The sequence below is a fragment of the Fistularia commersonii genome, chromosome 19 (assembly GCF_037954325.1).
Source record: "Fistularia commersonii isolate RoL2024-O1a breed Wild chromosome 19, RoL_Fcom_v1.0, whole genome shotgun sequence".
Taxonomy (NCBI): domain Eukaryota; kingdom Metazoa; phylum Chordata; class Actinopteri; order Syngnathiformes; family Fistulariidae; genus Fistularia; species Fistularia commersonii.
Window position 1 is genome coordinate 9,132,797 of NC_141302.1, and position 24,282 is coordinate 9,157,078.

General features: G+C 40.5%; 1 protein-coding gene across 2 annotated transcripts in view; it reads right to left on the minus strand.

Annotated features, from left to right (window-relative positions):
• ppargc1a (peroxisome proliferator-activated receptor gamma, coactivator 1 alpha) overlaps positions 1-24,282 on the minus strand; it is a 292,516-nt gene that overhangs the window by 99,549 nt on the left and 168,685 nt on the right. The gene's annotated exons all lie outside the window — the stretch shown is intronic.

Consider the following 24,282-nt stretch of genomic DNA (forward strand, 5'->3'; position numbering starts at 1 on the left):
AGTCATTTAAGGCCACAGGTTGTTTTAAACAGAAACAATGAGAGAGTTTTAAACAAAAAAGACTTGTTGAATCCACTATTGCACAATGCAAAAGTGATTCAAATTATGCATTACCTATTTTTGAGGGGTTGGCGAGGGTGCAGTTTGAGGTGATGAATTTATGCGTGTTAATGTGCAGAGTGCAAGATAACAAGCTGCTAATGTATTTCTTTGAAAGGACAACTGCAAATGGACAGTTTTAAGCATCTCAAAACAGAACTCTTCACGAAGGCTGCAAAATCACACATGCTACATGAAAAGCATTAGACATGGAATTCAACCGTGCTGATAAAGGTTTTACACGGCTCCACTGGAAGCCAAAGGGCAAGGATACAGGTCCCTCATTCTGAGGCAGCACAGAAGGAGATGCAGTATTCTGGTGCAATAAGCGACCTGTTTGCTAAAATTATATTCTGCACATGTATTTTGTGGTGTTATGTGCTTCATATCTGGGGAATGCTAGAGACTCAATGAGCTGGGCAAGGGAAGGGTAGATGGGTGAATGTTGGGTCTAAAGCCCCTGTCACTGTGTGAAAACACTGATAGGATTGCAGGAGTAACTAAGGTATAAGTGCTGCCATGATCCAGCGGCAGATCATAAGGTCAAGAGGCTCAACTAGTTAACAAAGAGCAAGATAAATGGGGAATCCTGCATATGCATTATGGATGATTACTTGCTGACATGAACAGTGTACACACATGCGCATACTTCCATTTTTTTGTTTTTCCCTCTATAGACACATCATTAGGTATGCTATGGATAACTAGTGAGGAGTTCAAATGGGACAAATAAATGTCTTTTTTAAGTGCTTATTGGGGATGGTGATGTAATCAGACTGCCTCTGTAATCACATTAGGCAAGCTTCATTTTGAATTGGATGGTTAACATGATTAATTTTATCTTTCGGCTTTTGTCTTAAAACAGTGAAATGGGAACAGTATATTCAACTAGTCCCTCGCTACAGAAGCTTTTGCACCATTAGCTTTGAAAGTAATGACCGCATTTAAATCATTACTGACCACAATGCTGTCAACTCATGTGCTGCAGGGTTCTCATGGTTGACATGATGGCATTTTGTCATATGCCACCATGGGGGTCATAATTTCCACTGGATTAACAATTAACTTTGTTGTCCAATGTTTATTTTAGTGTCTTTATTGCATTTGTTTCAATTACATCTACTGTGTATTTCCCCAAATTTATGAACACTGACGTTACAGTTCTGTTAATTGTCAAAATTTGAGTGAAGTTGAAATATACATCTATACTTGTCTTTAAATAAAAAAAAATAGATATATATCTATTTTTTTTCCACATCCAACAATCTTATTCGTGCTTCTTAGATACAGCAAGTCAACTCTGAGAATACCTGACTGACTTCTTCCAACGCCCTTATCGGACAAAAATATAAATTTTTAACTGCCATCAAGCAGAACGGTTCAACCCCGAACACTTGTCAATATAGATTTTGGTCCATCCAACAATAGAGCACATGATTAAGTGATTTAACAAATCAAGGGATTTTTGAGTGCATCATTTCTTTATAGACCTTTGGTCCATCAGTAAAGTCTTACTATGCAGCAAATTTATGTAGATACATGGGCACACCTAATATAAATTATAATGGGAGTTATGAGGGTGATTTGCAAATGAGAGGCTGTAAGAAACAATAAAAAAGCAAACACTGTGGGAAAAGCTAGCCTTTTTTTTGCTGTTGTTTTATGGAGTCCCTTTTGTGCCCCATCTCTTTTATCAGCAATTTCTGTGAAATTCCATTTATGTGTATAATTCTTGCAATGTACTTTGGCTGAGATGAACACACACACACACACACACACACACACACACACACACACACACACACACACACACACACACACACACACACACACACACACACACACACACACACACACACACACACACACACACACACACACACACACACGCGCATGTGCACACAACTCGAAAAGGCATGCATTGTACTCAGACTAATACGTTTTGTTCTTTTCTGTTTTTTTCATCTCTAGATGTGTGGATAATAATAAAACAGTCTATGGTTCCATAGGTCTGTTGGAGGCAATGGAAGGTGTGCTGATCACCACATATATGCATCCCAACCCCATCCCCACCTACTCCCGCTCCTCTTGCCAGATGACACACATTGTGGCTGATCTGTCAGTGTGCTGGCATCGTTGGAGCAGGACATGCATGATGTGTCAGAGATAGAATGTTATGCGACAAGTCCCTAGATGGAAAGAGGGATGAAAATGCGGGGTGAGATGACAGATGAAGCGAGATCGAGAGCAGTACACAAAAGGGGGATGGAAGGAAACAGGTGGATTTAAGGTGTAAGGCAGAAAGACAGACAAGGCTAGAAAGCGGAAATCAAGTGTGCGTGTGTGTGTGTACGGGGGGGGGTTAGCACAGTAACAGATAGAAAAAGATTATTTTGAATGCCAAAGCTGCATGCTCTCTGAGATGGCATAAGGGCATTGAGGTGGATGCAACACACATACACATATCTACATTTTGCTAAAACAACCTGATGCTCACCTGCAGAGACACGAGTCACAGTATCCATATCATTATGCCGCAACTCATACAAACAAACATGTGGACTGGGTACCGCAGTTGCAGGCATTTTGACATTCCCTTACAAAAATGACATGGTCTGAGAGCACGGTGGCTTTGCAATAAGAGAAGAAAGCAACATGTTTGTATCACCCTGGTTGGTGCAGCACAGCATAGAAGTAAGTTATGATCTGCCACTTACAACAAAGGGAGTGTCTTTGCTGTTTGTACAGGCACATGGCTGTATCTGCAGATGTTGGCCTGCGTGGGCAGGTGTATGTTTTAGTAAAGACATAGATAGTAAGTGTGTTTACTAACATGTTAGCTGAGGATGTACTGTCTTGAACCTTGTGCATGTCTGTGTGTGTATGTGTGTGAGAGAGAGAGAGTTTAAATGTGTGGTAGTGGAATTTAATGATTTCCAGCTCAGCAGAATGTGCCTGCTTGCCTCACGCTCACAACTTGCTCGAGGTCGTGCACGTACACACACATCCTCTTGGTATCGATCTGACCACCAGCTGCAGGGTCATTCATCAGTTGGCCGGACACACCCAGGTGTGTTTTACTGTTGGCGAATGCTCAGCAGCGCATTTGAGCAGCAGACAACCATCATCAGACACACACCAGAGAAAAGAGAGAAATAAAGAGAGGGCTGGAGAAGGAGAAGTCTTACGGTAACAGAACGCCTTGAAAAGATAAACAAGAATCCTGTGAAATGACAGACAATGAGATCGTATACCTCCACCAAGGTCCGTGTAATATTTCTTGACAAATTAATAAAATGCCTGGGTCAACCCCTAAATTCAACTTGGACTTCCAAAGCCAATGCCATACAACTTTTGTGTGATGAAGCTGACAGAAAAGCAGACTTGCAGATCGGAATGTTAAATAAGTGTTCAATACAAACGCATAGGCATATGTTTTCAATCGAATACTTAAAGAATAAATCATGGTTTTCACAGGCCGCATCAAGGGAGTAATAAAAAAATCACAAACAACACGTCACAATTTCATCAAATATATGAACTTTTTTATCTCCTACAAGTTTTATTAACTTCTAATTAACTTATCAATATAATGTTTGAAAGTCTTGAAAGTTTTGAAATGCTACCCGTATCAAAGGAATCAACAGCACTTTAAACTCTGAGCAGCCTACAACATCTCTTGGTGTAGCCACACTCAAAACAGTGTGCTTTACGTACTCTGCCAAGATTTTCTGAAACCAACACATCATGCCACCTTGCTCTTGCTGGTCATGTCATGCAACACAAGAAAGCTGCTGGAAAAGTACGCTTGTGGTCACCAAGTTCAAGACGTAGAGTAGGATGTCCCAAAGAATCAAATTTATCAAGATAACGGCCGATCTTCAGACAACGAGAGAAGGAAATAAATTAATTTCTCCAGAGAGCAAAGCAAAGGAAAGACAAAAGCAGAAATTATAAAGAACTGGAATTATAGATAACTGACTTGTCAACAAAGTTAAATGTTTTTCAGACATATTCTTTTGGGCAATAAAAGATTTCTTTAAAAAATTAATCTAACGGTACTAAGCTACAAAGCAACATGTGTTTGCTTAGTGATATATTTTTAAGCATTGACACCTGAAACAGTGAAAAATGATCACTTTTCATAATATGCCAGCTTCAATGAGGGTGAGAGGAAGCTTGTCAACCAATATGACGTTTAGCAGTAAAGGGTCGCAGTGAAATAGAAATGCAAATCTGCATCAGCACAGCCTGTGTTAACCTCTAACATAATGGCAAGTAAGCAGTTGTCCCAACCGCCAAAGCAACAACTCTGGGGCCTTGTCATCAGTGTTCCTCTGATTCAATTACCTTGACCTCTGCTGGTGCCTGGGCCACCCCCCACTCTTGCTTCTGTTGCTGAGCAAGGTTAATTGAAATGGAATGCAACATTAATTTCCTTATTAATGAGAGCAGGTGACTGGTCCTAAATGTGTGTGTGTGTGTGTGATGGTGGTGGGGGTTGTGACCTCGCACCGGTTCATTTTAAAACTTTTTTTTTAGGAAATACCGGATGATGAATCACAATGTCCAGGCATGCAGTCACCGATGTACCACTCTGATTTTGATATCTTAACGTTGGTCTGTCGACTTCAGTGTGTGTTGAACGCTCTGTGACAATGAGAGAAACATCATTAACATACTAATAACAAGATTCGCTGCATGTTTTAAATCAACATTTAGAACATATCGGGGCCTTAGTCGGATTCACCATAACCGCGTGTGTTGATGAATTTCTGCAACACAATGGACCTCACACCCTTGCTTTCAATCTCAGATGTGCCTCACCATAGCATCAGTGTATTTACAGTTCAACCTTTCAACAGCCTCATTCCCAAAACACCATAAGAAAACTCTGCACATAAGCATGCAAACTTTCTTCGGTACACTCACCTACAAGGCAGCAGAGCTAAATGTGTGCGCATTCCAGTGGTTCTCACCCTTCATCTGTCAAAACATGATAAGATATAACACTCTGCAGTGAAGGGAACAAGCAGGCTCCTCTTCAATCTCCTTAAACAAATACCAGGCAAATGAATGAATTTTGAACAGCCACCGCTGCCTCTATCACAAGACGGATCTCTTGTGTTATTTCATTGCAGCATCTTAAGATGCTTTTCCCGAAGATGCAAGCAAGTTGCTCTAATAAGATTTTCCTGCACTCCAGCCCCCATTTTGTCTCTTCCACCAGCCTCCTCTAACTTCCTTGTTTAATCACAGAGTCTATTAAAAAGGCAATTAAACATCATGCAGGTAATATGTATAATCCATTGAACAAATCCTGGATCAAATATGCAAATCGCTATAATGGAATGTTGATTAGTGTGCCATTTTGGCTGCACTTTTGATTCAGTAGAGTTAGGGGGAGAACTTGTGCTCTTCAATGGCAAGATGCCAGAATTTAAGAGAGTATGTAAAGTGAATGCATATATTTTATGTATAATTTATTCTACAAAACTTTGATGGGAATTCTACATGTTTGCTCAGAGAATAACTGGGAGTATTGCTACACACTTGGTTTGAGCATGCACCGTCAAGTGTTTAGTTTTCCTCAAGGACAACACACCTGAGCAGTGTGAACATGCAAAAGTTCATGACATTCAAGGAAAAATTACTTACATTATTGACAGAAAATTTAATCCAAAAAAGAAACAAAAAAACACATGTGTATTTGAACATTTACAACACAGGTAAATTAATCAAATATATCTATTTCAGGATCGCCTAAATGCTATTTTTTGTTTTCATGCCAAAAGGAAGACAGTGGTACTGGAGGGTAAAAATACAGTGAAACTGTAAACATAACAACAAATGAAGGCACTTCAGTAAAAGGTTGGCTTCAAAGAACAATGTATTATTTGGCTATAATAGGGTTACGTTCTTTGCTGTGCAAGTGGAGACAGTATGGTGACCATACAGGAAAGCACAGATCAACAGGTTAGCATGAGAAGTAAATAAAAAACGGGACATTAGATTGAGAAATAATAAAAATAATAACAGTAATAATAACAACAACAGCATTAATATTAATAATAATAATAATAATGATAATAATGATAATAATAATAATAATTTCAGCCCAACAGCAATGTTTGCAAACTCAAAAAAAAAAAAAAAAAAAAAAAGTAAATAAATAATAAATTGCTTTAGCACTTTCTCAGCTTGATGCAGTTTCTCTTAGGGGACTTTGCTGTTTTGTTTTGAAAGATTAAAAGTACGAGCTAGTGGGAGAGAAGGAGACGGAGGAGGAAGTGGGAGAGGGGGAGGAGGAGGAAGAAGAGGAGGAGAGGGTGTTTGGTGACAGAGGATGGAGAAAGCAGAGGGAAGAGGAATAGGGGGATGGTGGTGTTTGTGTTATTGATGTGCAGCATTGGCTCAGATAAAGTATTGGTGGGAGCCAACCAGCTCCTATCTGGCTCTTCCAGCCAAAGGCCTGTTTGCTTTCTAGGAGTTGCTGTCGTAACAAAGTTAGTATGCGTGTGCCCGTGCGTGTATGTATGTGTGCGTGTGTGTGTGTGTGTGCATGCGCATGCACGAGGAGGCTGGAGAATGGAGAGAGAGAGAGAGAGAGATAGTGAGAAGGGTAAGCATGTGGATGCTTTTTCAGAATTAGATTCTGCTTTTCTAACAGCACAATTAAAATACGAATGAAGAGAGGGGGAGGGGAGGGTGGAGGAGAGAGAGAGAGAGGGAGAGAGAGTGAGAGAGATGCTCTGGGTTGTGCAAAAACTGTGTAGAGTAATGGCCCGAGAGCTGTGTCAAAGATGGAATATGATTAGAATAGATCATTTTCTGTCATGCTAAAAATGTAAATAAATAAATAAATGAAAAGATGGAGAAAATAGAGGTGAACATATGGCCGAAAATAATCTGAGAGCAAATCAATATGGTTAGCATCTGAGCATCAAAAGACCTTGATGAAGGGGCAGATTAATCAAAAAGATGTTTCATAGATGAAGCTTTTGATTTATAAAGACAGGAACCCTGTGATGCAATATACATTACCGACGGGTTAAAAAACATGGATGGACTAATGGAGGGTTAGTCAAAGCGATGGATTGGGGGGTGTGGCAGTAGAGAGGCATGTGTCTTTCTCATCCACATTTCACAGTGGCAGAGGACTGCTGTTGTTTATGACTGCATTTTGCTGGTCCAGTTTTCAGTAATTTCATTCAAGACCAACATAATAGTTCAAAATGACCCTCTTCATCTATGATCATGGGTGGAGTAGAAGGAAAATAAGTCAAATCGGCAGATATTTGTTTTTACCAGGGAATTGGCCAATTTTGACACTTGTCTGACCTGCAGTATATAATGTACAGTACCGTTTCTGGTTGTTGTCTATCAGAAAACAAGCTTGTTTAGATATTAGAGGTAAAAAACTGTATAAGTGATTGAGAAATTCTGGCCATTTAATTACCTTTCAAGTACCAAAATCTGACATTGTCCAAAGATCAGTGTTTTTATTAATCTTATTTCCCGCTTAATTGTTAGCCCCACAAGGAGGGACTCTTTTCAGCCATGAACACCTATAAATGCTGTGTAATGAAGTGTCAGAGAAAAATTAAAAGTCTCAATAGGACATTTTTCAGGACAAGGAGCAATCGTTAATATTTGCAGATACAAAATCTGGCTTTGGCGGGCATCTATTTTTGATCAAATCTGTTGATATACTCATTTATGGCTACATTACCATGTATGTTTGTTGATAAAACAAGAATGCCAGGGACATTAATGCCTATCACGTGCTGCTATTTACCACTGTATTTCCAGTAACCTTCACACAATTGTTGTAAATCAGAGGCCACAAATTTCTGTTGTAATGGCTCACTGTAAAATCCAAGTAATAATTTACTGAGAGCGAATATCCCATTTCAGTGGCTGCAATGTGCAATTTAGTGGTGCAGTCGCAATTGTTTTAATGTAAGTTATAAATAAGTTTGTTTACTAAGTGCTAAAAATTAATAGTATTTTCAGTTTAACCAATTTTATCTGTTAACCTTTTAATTGTGGTTAACTACTATGATCATAAAGGCTTACTGCAGTTTTAAAGTAAAAGTTTCAGAGAAATAATGTGGGTGACAAATCTCCCAGTAAAAGAAACAAAGAAAGAAAATTAAAGGAATATACTGAATAGTCACTGTTCCCCTACCTTTATTATGAGCACTACATCCACTGTGCTACCATCCATTTGTTTGACCCTCCAGGAGGGAACTGATGTGCTGATCCATCAGATCTGATGGACCCCTGCTTCCACAGCAGCTCCTCCAGCCAGCACAAACAGCTGCCTTCTTGTCTTAAACACACAACTTCCAAGGGCAAGGGCAGATCCCCAATGACAGCACTCCAGCATCTCCAGCTTCAACTGTCTTCAGTTGTTCATGTTCTCAGGATCACCACACCTCGTGATTTCTGGGACACTGATTTATTATGATGGCTTTCTTTTTTCATTGAGCAGTGGTCTGACACAAAGGCTGAATTTTAAGTCATGCATGTGGAGATTGAAGTCTGTTGGGAGTAAGAATTCATGTACATGTACGTAAGGAGTTAGAAAAAGATGCGACTGAACTATTGTCATGTTACTTGTCATTTAGCAGAGTCATTATAGTTTTTGGGAAGCATGTGACTGAAATAGACATTAACAACATGGGTGTTGACTGGATGAAAACAAGAAGTTTCTCTTTACAAACATTGAAAATTTGAAAAAAAAAAAAAAAAAAAAAAGATAAACATCACTTGTATTAATGTTTATCAGCGATGTAATGCCTTTTTGCTCACTCTGAACTGAGGTCTGATCAGCTTTCTTTTGCCTCAGTTGTCTAAAGCTGGAGGCTGACTGGTGAGGTAAAGCTAACCCAGCATCCATGTTCACCCAAGAGTTACAGCAGATAACTTCCTCGATTTTAACTGACAACTTCCTCCCTTTGCACTCTGAATTTTCTTCTTCCCTCTGGATGGGGGTTTATTGTCCCAAGGTAGAGAACAAAGTGGTATAAAAATAGCTTTTGTTTGAGCAGCTATGCATCATGCAGATGAGTAAGACATGGCAACATTATACACATGCCAGGGAGTAACATGCATTTCATATACATCTATCTTGGAAGTAATGTTCTTTATAGTTATTGCCATTCTTCTCTTTTCAATTCCTGATCAAACCTACTAGCAGTATCTTTTGCTCGCTCTAAGCGATCTCAGGCAAAACTGTTCTCAGTTCTACTACCTCAGTGGTGGAACAAACTTCCAGAAGCAACAAGACTAGCATCATCTATCTCAACCTTCAAGAAACAGGTAAAAACTGTTCTCTTTCAGGACTTTTTACTGCGCTGATGCCCCAGATCAGGTTAGGCAGCAAGTTAGGCTATGCAGTGTGTGTGTGTGTGTGTGTGTGTGTGTGTGTGAGAGTGTGTGTGTGTGTGTGTGTGTGTGTGTGTAAGTTTGTGCATGTCTTTGTCAAAAAAAAAAAAAAAAAACCTCACTAACCCAAGCTTACTGTTCTGTATATTTTCTGTGCATCGTGTATTTGCAAGTGTATTTGCAGTCCCTATGTCCTCTATTGTAAGTCGCTTTGGATAAAAACGTCTGCCAAATGCAATGTAATGATCAGTTAAGAATTTCATTTCTTATCATTGGTATGTAAAATCCATGGGAAATCCATGTCGGAACTCTTAATGTGAACCAAAGTTGAGTATAGCAAGAGCGTTCCGTATGTATACAGTATTAAAAATGCTAACTGTATCCAAAGATGGTCATTATGAAGTGGTCAACATTTCTTCTTTTTTACATTACAAGGGGATGGGGGCCCAGTCTAGTTATGCGTTCATTTACATAGCAAGTAGTGTCTGCCAGTTGAATTTACTGAGCTGTACTACAAGATCTTAACAGGGTCAACTTGGATAATTCTGCAAACAACAATTTTCATTTTCAGTAAATGCTGTATTTTACTGTGGAAGTGCAGTGAAATGCCATAGCCTTCGCAATCCCACTATCACATTCAAATTTCATCCAAGCTAAATACGTCATGGGGTAAAGACACATGCACAAGGCCTCACTTTTCCAGCCCATTCATGGTCTCGCTTTGCAGGGGCAGAGCAGGACATATCGCGTGTGTGACAGGGGGGAAGGGGGCTCAAGTGTTTCATATATATATTTACTCCTGCTCCACATGGAAGAGGCCAGGAAACTGATACCCCACACAAAGGCAGGTGTGCGTTTGAGAAAATGGTTGGCGCCTTCTGGGGGTGGTGATGAGCCAGGGATTCAGTAGACACAGATGAATTCTATACCATTTTCCAGTCCAGGATTCTTAAACTGATCAAAACGGATAAGTGTAAATGCAAAATGCAAATATCTAATACCAAGGCATCATTTAACAGAGATTACATAACACATGTGGGAGGCTCTTCCTATAGTTATGTTAAAATATCTGAAGATCCTGGTGTCATTTTAACACTTTAGATCATAGTATTGAACATTAATGTGTCATTTACACCAGATGAGTTATTCACGCATGGAAACTCATGTGTCCCTCATTTCTCTCACCCACCCTCTCACTTTCACAACCTCCCCAAACCACCACCGCAAGCCCCTTTACCCCCATTCAGCTGACTGTAACCCTAGCCTGATTCAACGGTGGATAATCTCTCTCATGTGCCTGCCTCTCTATCGTTGTCTTATCTAAATTGTTCCCCCTGTAACTTCAGGGTCTCTATGGAATGCTGCAGGTCATGGCTGGGGCAGTGTTTGCAGGGGGGCAGGTGTAGTTACAAGGTACGTTTCTATAGTGCCATAAATACACCATTGATTTTCATTTCCTTTATTTATTTCTTTTCTTTTGAAGAAGAGTTGGCCCCCTCTACAGCTCTGTGACATCATGTGGGTTTCTTCTCTGGCTGTGTCACGAGTTGTGCTGGTAGCAGTTGCACTAAGGCAGGAGTGAGCGCTCGTCATTGGCAAGGGATATGGGAAGAATCTTCCATTAAGTTTAGCCCCACAGTATTCAGCACATGATTGAAGTAAGAATAGAAAGGAATGAAGCCCATGACTCAACAGCACTTTCACACTGGAAGATAAGGAAGACCTGCGTACAGGCAGACACTTTGGAAAAATATAGCTACATTGGTGTAAGTAAAGATATTAATAACTTTCTTCAACTATCTAAGGTTAAGACAATTTATACATTATGAATTATCACCAAACTTTCTTGGGATTTCTGATTTTACATTGTCAGACTCCAGACAAGAGGACAGCTCATGTTTGGCACACCATCTCTGACAGCATATTCTTCTTGCTTGTGCAAACCAGGCCACTGCTAAGGGAGAAAGTAATGTGCAGCCACAACACTTATGAAGCATCGCTCTTGCTATTGGAGACTCACCTCTGTCTCAGCAGGTTCAGTGGAGTATTATGACCTTTTGATAAGTCTGATTTCATTTACGTAGTTAACTGTTCTGTCTTTGTCAGTTGAACACATTTAGTACTTAAGCATTGCTCTTACTACATATTATCTGACGTTTTCATTATGCCAGTGAAACACGACATCAAAACCAACCCTACACTTGTGTTTCATCAAAGAGTTACTTTCATTTACATGATATTAAACCTGCAATCTTTAGATATCAGATGAAACAGAAAGTGTAAAGCAGATCAGAAAAACAAACACTCCTTTTTATTTCAACCACTTGATTCTTCCCACAACTACCCCTCTCTCTTCAAAGCCGAAGGTTGACTCTTTTAGCTTCAGGGTGTGCTTGTTTTCCAGCACGTCTGTGTCCCTCGCCTCGTTACAGAGCTTCACAGACAGTATAATTTCATCCTGACACCGCCTTGAATGTGCTGCTGTCAAGCCAGAGCACTGCACAGAGTGAGCTGAGAATGCAGGCTCAAAAATGTCAGTTTCATTCTTGCTGAGATGAGAGAGGGAGAAGAATGGGGGAAAGGTCTTGGGAAAGGATGGTGGGTGGGTGCTTGGAAGAGGCCTTGGAACAACTGTTTAAATCGTGACAGGAAGATGACCACTGCCTCAAGAGGTTTGTGTGTGTCAGCGTGTGCATGCATAGGGTGGAGGAAGGGGGCGAGGGGCATCGTCAGCGTGTGTGAGTACATGTCTGTACAGTTTACTGGTGAAAACAGTTTGTCATGTCAGCTTGCCATACGACCGCATATAAATGGATTCCGGTATTTCTGCTCTTGCACACAAACAGAGGTTATGAGATTCTGTGAAACTCCAAAAAACTGTTGTTCTCACTGTGTGTGATTATCTGCAATAAATGTGTACTTGTATTCTCCATACGTGCGGCTGTTTGCGCCCATGTGTGCTCCAGCTTTACTGGCCCAGACTACAAAGCCCCTCTGTTCTTAGCATGAGCTCCATCTCTGGGCCTTGTCAAACAAACGGCTCCTGGCGCCTGTCTCCTGGGCATGTGCCACCGCCATTGCCAGGTCCACCATGGCTTGCGGAGCCCCTGTTCTTGGCATCTTCCAAAGCGCTTCTGAGCATTAACGGAAGTCCCCTCCATCCTCGTTTACATTCATTAAAACGGTAGTGCTGGGCTCCCCCAGAGCGTTGGGCGGCCGCATCAAGCCTGCCACAGCCGATAAACTGGGGCCACCTCTCACTGCCCATTTGCTTTGCTTTCTTCTGCTTTTCCCTGTGCCACTCTCTGTCTGAGATGGTGCCCCACAGCACCCCACTGTGGGCAATGGGCTCTGGTCTTTTGGCAGAATTTGCTCTGTCCTGGTCTTTTTTTCCGGCTTTTTTTTCTTTGTTGTATGCTTTTTTTATTCTTAGTTTAAACAGGACAGGTTGTCACAACTCCAAGTCTTAAAGGGCGGCCATATGAAACCGGAAACTGGACCACTTTCCTCTCATTTAAATCTATTTCTCAATAAAACTGTTGCCGTCAGGAAAGTCAACGGAGCCCTTTGCAGTCATTGTTGGATGATCGGGATACATCATTTCATGTCTTTCTTTCATTTCTCACCTGGTGAAAAGAGTCTTTGGTAACCCTCAAGAGCCATATACAACACGGAAATGACAAACATGCACTTAAGAACAAAAGGAAACAAAAGTACAATGACCTCTACAGCAGGGGATTTTTTTCCCGAGCTTTAAGGTGAACATTCAAACAAGTATGACAGGTAACATGTCAATCTGACTCACTCCTCTGGGTCCTTAATGCCAGAAAAATTCAAAATGAAGCTGACTGATTACTAACATCACTGGTTTGCCGTCTCCTCTGTGCCTTGCCTGTGACTTTGGGGTCATGCTGTTGTAAGGGATGGATGTTTGTGTGTGAGTGTGATGGATGAAGTTAGTTGCAGGGGGTGTGGCTAGAGAGAGGAAAATATAACCTCTGCTGAGATGAGAGGATGCCACTCTGGAGGGAAGATCAAGGTACGTACTACTGAAGAAGAAACGGGCCCAGGGCTGAAGAAAGAGCAGGCAAAGCTGACCGAGTGGCTGGATGCAGTGATGAGGGAGGCAAGTGTTAATTACAAACAGCAAGTAAGGATAAGGAGAGGGATTAGGTCAACTGTGGAGCAAAGAATTGAGGGTGAAAAGAGGGGGAAAAAAGTGGATTTTAATTAGCTTTATTGGCGGGGTAGTCACATGTTAGCATTAACCCTAGAGAGCTAAGGCTAGCTGTAATTAGCATTCATAAAACGGGCATTCAGTCAAACCAGGCCATTTCAGTAGCAATTACTTTAGCTTGGCTCATGCCGACATGCTGGAACACTACACATAAAGATAGTGACTTGTGCTGCAGGGGCGACTGAGGCTATGGGAATGAGGCATTGAGGGAAAGCAACTGGATATTCACTCCAACCAGCCTTAGCATGTCATTAACTTCCTCACAGTCCCCCGCCCTGGCTGGACATTATGAGCTTATCACATAGAGCAAAAGGGAATAATTACCAAAATACTATCCAGTACAGCCATCTTTAATCAGAGGAGTGTGTAATTACTGCCACACAAATGACTTCAGTTCATTACGAGGCTGCCGTAACATGTCCAACGATGGATTGTTCATCATTCTAGAGTATTATTTACTAACGCTGCAGCAAACCAGGGACAGATAGATACACAATTGTCATTAAGGAGGAAAGGAAAAATTGATGTGGTGGTCGGACGTGCATATTTCAAAGATGCACGTTAAAAGCCTAAAGTGCTGAGAGACATTAGAGGGCAAGTGAGACAATAAAAGAACCTCAAGTGGCTGTTGCGTGTTTTAAAAGCAACTTTCAATTGATTAACTCCCTGCTTTCTAAAAAATCTAATACCTACATATCTACATTTGTATTTGCATTTATTCTCCGATTTCTTTTTTTTTTTTTTGTTCAGTGCAGTGCTTTATTTCTTCCCCACGAAATTATAAGCTTTTAGAGGCCTTTTTTTGTTTTCGGTGCTCCTTTAAGTACATGTGATGAGTATTTTCCAAGGGTCCAGTAGCGCACTAATCTTGTGGAGCCAGATGTGCTAGTAAAAGGCAAGCCACAAAGCCTCCGCCACTAGACGTCTCTGCATCGCTCCTGGCCAGATATGATGCTGCTTCCCTGGGGGCATTAGCTGAGAGCTTTGCTGGACTCCAAATAGAATGCTTCTACTCTGGAGACAGCAGCATAATGGAACAGCGTGAGCTAGGAAGACCAGTTAAACTTGAGGTCTATCACACTAAACCACTAGTAGAGCACTTTCCATTGTAATACACATGTGTTTATGAATGATAATGACACCCAAATTGTTTGTTAAAAAAAAAAAAAAAAAAATGAAAAGCAAAGCTCTCTTACAACCACATGTCATACGTTTGACAGTATCTTGATCAACTGGTTTTACTTCATCAAGAGGCCATGTTGGAAAGCCCCATTAATTCCTAATCAAAACTAACTAACCATAAAATAAGACTCTTTATCTGTTTATCAGGGAACAGGAAATGAAGGAAACCACCCAGCAAATAGATAAGCAACGGGAGATTTTTTTCCAACTTTGGGTCTCTGTTACTCTCTACAAGGCCAGAATTCCAAATCACCTCTTATCTAAATAATTATTGGTCCTAAATGAGGCAATCAATTTGCCAATAATGATGCCCTCCTCATAAAAAAAAAAAAAAAAAAACACAGCGCCATTTGAATTTTTATAGAAATCCACAAACATTACATGTACTTGTGTGCACAAGTACATGTAACAACGTGCACTGGCAGCAGTATTTCTACTGCACTTGAGTGGCAGTAATTGTCAAGTTGTCAGGCAGGCCTATCAGTACAAAATTACAGAGCAAGAAGAATAATCACTTCCTCCTCTGTTACATAAAAAAAAAAAAACAAAAAAAAAAACAGTTGCCCAACAACAGGAGGATCCAAATGAAGATGAAACCAACCTAAAAAGAGACTGTTTACACATGATGTGTTTGTCTTTGGAAGGAAATATCAAGTGGAACCCAAAAGGAAAAAAGAAACAAAATGAGAAAATCAACTCAAGCAACCATTGCTCATTCCGTATACATCCGACAACAAATCATTATTCCATCACTGTAATTGATTAACAGTCACCTGGTAATTGATATCAACAAAGGAACGGTTGGTTTTATTTCTTTACTCTCACAGTGGCCCTCCTCTTGCTATGAAAACATTCGAATTACTCTTTTTTTACTGCCACTTGTCTGTAAGGCAACGAGCTCAATTTATCAAATAATGTTTAGGGCAATGGGAATAAAACAATACAACTGTTCAAACAAGATCACATGTTATAGCCTGAAGTTGTTGCAACCAATCAAAGGCAGCTTCACCCTTTGATTGACCATTGTTTGACACTAATGGGGCAAAAATTCTAGTCCATCACTCTGCTCCTTAAAGGGATCACAACAGTTTTGCTGTAAAATAGAAGGTTAATGGTGGATAAAACATTTTGTGTGGACACATCTCCCTTCAGGGGTCTCCACAGCAATCATCTGCCTCCATCTAACACCAACTAACATCATGTCCATTTTCACAACACCCATAAATCTCGTCTTCCGTCTTCCTCTAGGCCGCCTGTTTGCTAGTTCCAACCTCAGCATCCTCCTACTCAGATACCCATCCTTGCTCTGTACATGTCCAAACTATCTCTGCCTGGCCTCTCTGACTTTATCTCCAGAACCTCTGACGTGCTCTCCCTCTGATAGACTCATTCCTGATCCTATCCATCCTGGTCACTCCCAAAGCGAACGTCAACATTTTCATCTCATTCATTTTCATCTTGTCTGGACAGATTACTTAACTAAATGTCCTGATAGTAAAATGGTTTGCTATCGAAATTGATGAGTGATTAAGTTGTGCCAATTGTTCTCCCGATGGAGCAAAGATGAGCTGTTAAATATTTGGTAGTTCATGAGAATTCAAATTATAATAAGAAGAATTGTGTTCAACAAAGTAATACAAGTTCTAAATGGTATCAAAAAGCTGGTTACAGATAACACAAATAAGTTATTCAAAATAAAGTAGTTCCAGAATGCTTAACATCAACAGTCAAGTCCCTGTTGCCCAATGATAGCTGGGCTATCCCTTATTCCACTGTCCTTATATTCGCTTCATTATTTAGCCGCTTTTATATTGCCGCTTATCCTCCACTCAGGGTCACGGGGGATGCTGGAGCCTATCCTAGCTGTCATAGGGTGAGAGGTCGGGCACACCTTGGACTGGCCTCCAGTCAATCGCATATATCACTCACTCATTCAGAGCAATTTTCCCAATTTTTTTCCCAATTACCTTTTTGTACTGTAAGAGGAAACCGGAGAACCTATAGGAAACCCATGCAGACATGGGGAGAACATGCAACTCCACACAGAAAGATGCCCTTGTCAGAAGCGCCAACACCTGTACCACCATGCCGCCCTTCATTATTTATTTATGTTTTTATTTATTTAAGTATATCCACAAGCCACTAAGTGGCAGTATGACTGTCAAGGGTAAGAATCAGACTTTCTGTCAAGGGTAAGAATCAGATGTCAGAAGTACAATAGAAGTGATAAAAATACAGAAGGAGCTTTGAGGTGGATTTTAAGAATGTCTTTACTCTTATTTTTCTGCTTATTCTGGAAAAGTGTGAAGATTAAAGTAGCATTGACAATACAGCACTGAACAACAGGACTGTTGGTGAAGGATGTCAACCTGTCCTCAGAAAACAGAGGTAAGACATTTTCTATGATGCATAAAAACTTTGACATACATTTACACCACCGATGTCTTTTTCCATAAACACTGTCAAAAGTGCTTCAAAAACTCTGCAGAAAAGGCTGTCATTGGTACTATCTTTACTACAATGAAAAAAAATATATTTCTACGTAAGAAAAATAATATATATGCTTTTCAAAATATGAGATTGGATATGTAAATAGATTTTAACTTCTCAAATATTCTAAAATGAACAAAGGTAATTGTTAAATATCCTCTTTTTGGGGTTAGAAGCTTCAGAATGACGGATGTATATTAAGAGCATTCTTAGCTCTTTTCACCAACCTGCCAATTATTAAAACAGTCATTTGCTGAAACCTATAACCTCAACCTCTCAACTTTAGTTTCCTTTCCCATCACCTCCCTGATGGCAGCTACAACACATCAGTAAACCCAGCCTCCCACAACAGCAACACACTTGAACTCCCACAACCTGCCACGCAATGAGGCAATTCTCACATGGGTTTTGTGAAAACCTATGTGAGGAGGAGGGGGGCATCGTTGCCCTGTGTTGCCCAGGAACAAAATGATAAGAAATCTATGAGTATTTGTTAAAGCAAAGGGATACAGGTTGCCACTTGAGGAAGAGACATCAAAGGCCAAGGAAATTTTGCCAGGATGAAGCAAGAAGAAACATCAGTTTCCTTCAATTTTAAACGCATTGATGGAGGAAACAGATTAATGGGAGAAAGAGTGTCAGAGAGAATGAGGGAGGGCTGCAGGCGATGCTTTAGCTTGAAGAGGTAGCCCATTTTGCATGGATTGCTTATCAGGTGCAAAGGTATGCCTGTGCAAAATCTGTATCAAAGATAACAAAAAAAAAAAAGTAAGAAGAAAAACTGCTTCCATCTGTTTATTTCTATTAAGGTGTATACAACCTACTGATGTGTTTGTGTCTGGGCGCAGGGAAGAAAAAAAAAAAAGAATCCTTCCAGGGGGACTGCTGCAACAGAAATTCAAATTAAAACACTTAAAAAAAAACCTTTACTGTACATGCTTTATCATATCTGGACTACACAGCTTCCCTGCCTAAAGCTTCACTGTCTTTAAGATGGGGTTCATTGGGAGCAAAGTGTCAAACATGTTCAATGCCAACATCTGCTCCCCTCTATTGCAAATCTTGAAAATCAATACACCTGTGTTCTCCTTGTATAGGATCAAACAAAACCAAAACAAAAAAACACACCTGCACACACAGACTGATCTTCTAGCCCACAGCCTCCCGAGGACACTGTCGCCCCAGGGCTAAACTACACATTTCTACCAACACTTAGCCGACCACAAATATGTTAGAGCTAGAGTGACAGGGTCCTCACATTGCAAAAGTTACAATACTCTGCTGTATGACGAAACTGTGTATCACACACAACCACACACACACGTACAGTGCATCCATTTTTCTACTATCGTTGGAAATGGATTCATCCCCTCCAAAACGGGGATGAATCCTTTAAGATTTCAGCTCAGCAAACAATAAAAACTGTGTCAACAAATGGCTGTCATGCCTTTCCCAACCAAACATCCAGATTACAGCAAGAAACAGATCCCCCTCGTCCTGGGTGATCTAATTTTCTACCCGAATGATCTTGGAATTCTGTTCTTTCTTTTCCGATTGCACTCTTGTCAAGGCTTAGTGCCGTCTCGCTCCATCAACATAAAGATTTATCATGTCCTGCAAAAAAACACACCACCAAACAAACACGCAGTGTTTGCTTATCCTACTGTAAGTGTCTCTAATTATCTCTTTACATTTCTACCGACAAGTTACTTAATGTGCACATTTTAGTTTTTTCCACATTCTAGATTGCACTTTCCTGAATCTCCAATACACTGCAAACAATTAGAGCAAGTGAGCTTATCCATGAGGGGCCTGTTCCTAATGATTATTAAACTGCACATAACTCAGAAAGTAACCACCGGGCTGCAAGGTGTGGAGAGAAGGACAACTCAAGAAAAGGGGGCAAACAGAAGATGATAGAGCTGGAGGGATAAAAAAAAAAAAGTAGAGACAAAAGTATTAGCGAGCTGGTGCGATGATGAATGTTGCGATGGAAATGGGGTATGACAGTCATGGGCAAAGATGAATATAGTTGAATGTATTATCAGGAACAAGTGGAATCCTAACCTTACAGAAATAAGTACAGATGAGGCCAAGGTGACCAAATTAGGGTGGCATTTGTATCCTCACATGTGGATGGACACCCTTTAAAATCGGTCATATAAATCAAGCACTTAGCCTGAAAAACACTTGTTAGGTGTGGAAAACGAATGACTAGCAGCGGATGCACGAACAAAACATGTGACAAACTGCACTCGAAATAAAACCCCGACACTTGGTAAAAACATGTAAGCACACAGGGAAACATTTGTGCCTGCAAAACAAACATGCGTAGACTTCACCATGTCTCGGCAGCTTTCCAGCACTCGATCCACACCTGATGTTATCAGTGAGGGAGATTCATGCACTTGCCGGAGTGAATTTATGAGAGATGGCCTCTTCAGTTAGAGGGATGCTGGCTAAGAAATTGCTTTGTTGAGAAAAAAAAGGAAAAGCAGATTTGAAAGATTTATTTCTATCTACACCAAGGATGCATGATATATTCAATCTGTTTATGTGAGTGAAACAATCATTTCAGCAAGAAAAGCCTATGAGACACGATAAGGTTGAATTGTATTTAGCACCACCACAGCACAACCTCAGTTTACTGTATGTTATGCTTACTCTGATCTTTTTGGTTGCCTATGATTTGTTGGTGAGGACCTACTAGTGCAGGCCTGGCCAGCCTGTGGCTCCCTAGCCACATGTTACGTTCATGTCTATTTTTGTGTTTGTGTGTTTTTTTTTATGCTGTGCGCAGAGAATGCTGGAGCGGCACGCGATCGCACAAGTAAAAACCGCACAAACACAAAATTCAACATGAACTGAAGAGCCGCATGTGGCTCGGGAGCCACAGGTTGGCCAGGCCTGTACTAGTGGATGGGTGAGGGGCTTTTGTTTGTTTTTCTCCTTATTGATAGGATGATTTTTATCTTGGACAAGAGGGTTGTGATGGAGGATCGAAGGACAAAAAGAAGTGGCAGCTCCTCACTGTCACCACTTCAGCCAGACTTTTAAGCTCATAAAACATAATCAATACATCCCATGCCTCTCTAATCACTCATCTATTCATTTCTTTCCATTGGCTCTCTATAGTTGAAACTTAAGATGATTCTAAAACTAATGAAAAAAACATTTTCTATAGCTCTTCTCTGAAGAAACAGTGACTCTGTAATTCAATCCATAAATATATGACCAAAAATTAGTTTTTTACCAGTTTAAATTTTTTTTTTCTTTTTTTTTTGTTTGGTCTTTATATGACAATCTTTCTCTTAGTTACCGTATTTTTCTGTGAAGCAGAATTTGTGCACCCCCCCACCTTTATTGCAAATAAACTCCATCCAAACTTCATGGCAGGATGACTTCCTGACATGAAAGGACTGTGGACTGATTGGTAAACAGTGAATAACACAATAACAAACTACCTTAGTCTCTAGGCTGCTTAATTGAATGGCAACCTGAAAACCCACATGACGGTCGCTTGTAGCGAAGGAAGACCTTTGTTAATTGCAGCCATACAGACAATCGAAAAGACCACCCCTTTGATACCAAACCATTGTTCATATGTGTGTGAAGGCCGAATACTCTTGGTAACTCATAATGTGACGTATCTTAAAAGAGGGGAAAAAGTAGTGCAATTGGGGATCTTGACATTAGCTGTTCCCAAAAAGGAAAGGTTACTTTTTGATTGAGTTGCCCGCCACGACTCAAACAAAGGTGAGTCTCAGAGGGTGCAGAGGACAGGCACAAAGTTAGCATTTCAGTCCCCCTAGGTATCTTCCAATGCTCTGCCACTCATCTTAGATAACGACGAGGAACAGAAGGCAGACAAAAGACTGAAGGACAGTCACTCTAGCCTGTCAGGGACTCCTCAGGCAAATGGAAAAAAAAAAATTAAAAAGGGTCTCATTTTGATTTCCATGTCAATTGATAGCACATCTACTGCTTAAAGATTTGCAATTGGTTCCAGGAAAAACAAAGCCATGTATCCATTTATTCTGCTTTGGCACATATATCAGAAAGCAACATAAAGATAGTAGTTGGTTTGTTTGAAAAAGTATATAATAATTGTTGATGTTGAGTGTAGTACTGTCTGATTAATAGAACATCATTTCAAATAATTGAAAATATACTTGGGGGAGGAAAGTAGTTGGCGATATAAATTGGACTCTTTCAAATTCAGGGTTAAAATCCTATAAATACTAATTTTCTTGCCACATTAATTTGTGAGTTTCCTTTGCGGTTTTTTCTTCTTCTTTTTTTTTTTCATAACCCGAACTTGAAGTGAAAATAGAAAATAAAAAAGGAGAGAGTTGCTTCCCAAACTACCATTTCAGCTTTGTATAACAAAGTGAAAATAATTAGAAAAAAAATAATTTCAATTTCAACTTTGAAATACAAAATTTGTGTACAGACTGTTTACGATTTTGTTTTACAAGAGTTACTGTTCCCATTGTGGCTGGTGAAACACGGAGGACAATATTTTTGTCTTCTGCCATCCATACCTGGTGAAACTGTTTTCCACAGTGGTGCTACAAAAGGAAAATAGCTGACAAAACCAGAGCCAAGGATATTTTCAGGGAAAAATATGACATCCCTCAACCACCTCAGCTAATTAAAATGTCTACACCTTGAACAAAATTATAGCATAGTTAACTGTAATGAGATGCAAAATTTAAGATCATTACCTGTGTCACATAATAGCAAAGAAACAGAAGGTGCAATTTCATAAAGATTGTTTCAGAGTTTCCAAAATTGTATCCCTTCATTCGTTCCTGCTGTGCCAGCTAGAATACCTACACAAAGTAAGAGTTCAGATCGGTGGATAATCTTGTTGCCCCTTCATTGTTGCCCCAGCACATCTCAGTAACTGTTCCTCTGTCCAACATACAAACTAATATTTAATATTGTGTGATATCTCATATATCATCAATTAAGCCTGATTTCAAAATTTCAATTGTGCTCATCCAGTCGCAGTACATGCATACTTTGCAATTGCAATTTTGATGGCTGAGTGTTGCTTCTTTTTACCCCATCCAAACATGCCTCTCATAGCCTCGTTATTTTTGATTAAGGTTTGATTGGAAGTGTATAGGTTTAATTGTGTATTTGATTCTGATTGTGGACAAGCCCAGAATTATGGGGATTTCAACATTCATTCCATAATACATACAGCAGATTGACTATTTCTCGTCAGTTAAGTCGGAGCTCAGATTCCATATATGTGGATAGTGCAGCACGTTTTATCGAGATGAGCATCACCTGCAGTGCAACACTCCCCACTGAGCAGTGGATTTGTACTGGCTGAGGTTAGGAAAGTAAAATCCACGGCTGGCAGTATTCCCTCCATGCCCCGTGTACTTTGTGCTAATCTCCTGGTCAGGTCAGCCCAAGAACAATTAAATGAGGAGAGCTGAGCACTTCCTTCAGGACCCTAGAGCCTTGTCGCATGGGCGAGAGTTTAGTTCAACACCACTGGTGGGAGAAGATGCATCATTAATGAATCAGGAAGTACAGCCAGAGCTTGTAGGCACCCCAGTAAACTCTATTAGACCACACCCCATTGCCTTTCACTAATGAATAATGTATAATGCCCTGCTGGTTCCAGGTGTGACTTGACACAGCAGTTGAAAAAAAGTATATGAATATTCAGTGGCAGGTGGTAATGAAATCAAAATGTTCAGTATGGGAGTCCGTTTTTAGATTGAGTCTATCTCTGCTGTGCAGAACTGGTAGACTGTGCTGATGGAGAGAAATGAGAGACTTTATATGCACTGACAGGGCTGAAATGTTGCCCTGCACTTTTAATGGTTGTCTGACAGCAGATGGAGATGTCACTGTGAGCGTACTGATGGAGGCCATTTTGTTTTGGCAAAGCAGCATTGATTTGTTTATCTGGGAGGACACTGATGAGCAGGAGGACAGAGAAATGACCGATTGGTCAACACCAAACAGATCTCATTTGGTTGCTTTAATGGAGGGCTTCATATTTACACTGCCAAAAGTGTAACAAAACAGTCCAACCAAAAAAAAGCCGTTCAGTATGAGCTCAGACCATATTTCTGACAAGCAGTTTTATACTGCAACAGGTGTCATGTCTTTCCAACAGTGAAATATGTTTTGCTTTTTTTCATTTCAGTGATGGATCATTTTTGTAGTTTCACTCAAATGGATGCTAAACAAAACATGTGAAAACACAAAATCCGCAGTATATGTTTCTTTCACGCCGACATCCCTTCCTGATCCGCCAGTCCCAATAAAAATAACTGGGGAACTTTGGCATTTAAAGGGACCATCCAGATGCAGAAACACAAACAGAAAGCTTTATGAGGAAGAACCATTAGCCCACAGCAGACAAATGGATGCGCCCACAAAGGTTAATTCCCACCATGTGTGTAACAGGGAGCTGCAACAGGACAACATAAACTCTAAAAGTATGTACCAGACACCCTGACAGTTGCAAGAGGCTAGAGCCACTGATTAATGCCATACTTTGGCTAATTACCTCCTTGGCGGATGTTATCTTTAATGACAGTAGTCATCAGAGTACGTTAGCGCGGATGGATAGCCGGTTGGGAGGTTGGAGGTGGCGTGGGGGAGTGGGAGGGGTCAAGAGAGGAGAAAAAGCCGGGGAGATATCAATGCAGCCGAGCATCAGAAAAAGCCATCGACTGTGCCTTCCCACCCCATTAGGTCGATTTCAGCACCCCCTCTGCTGTGCCGTCCACATCTGAATAATAACTGCCATTCACTTTCAAAGCCACCACCCTGCTGCCCTTCCCTCAGTCCACCAGACCAGCATTGCCTGGGTCCATTTAGTACCCTGTGACGCTTTCAGCCAA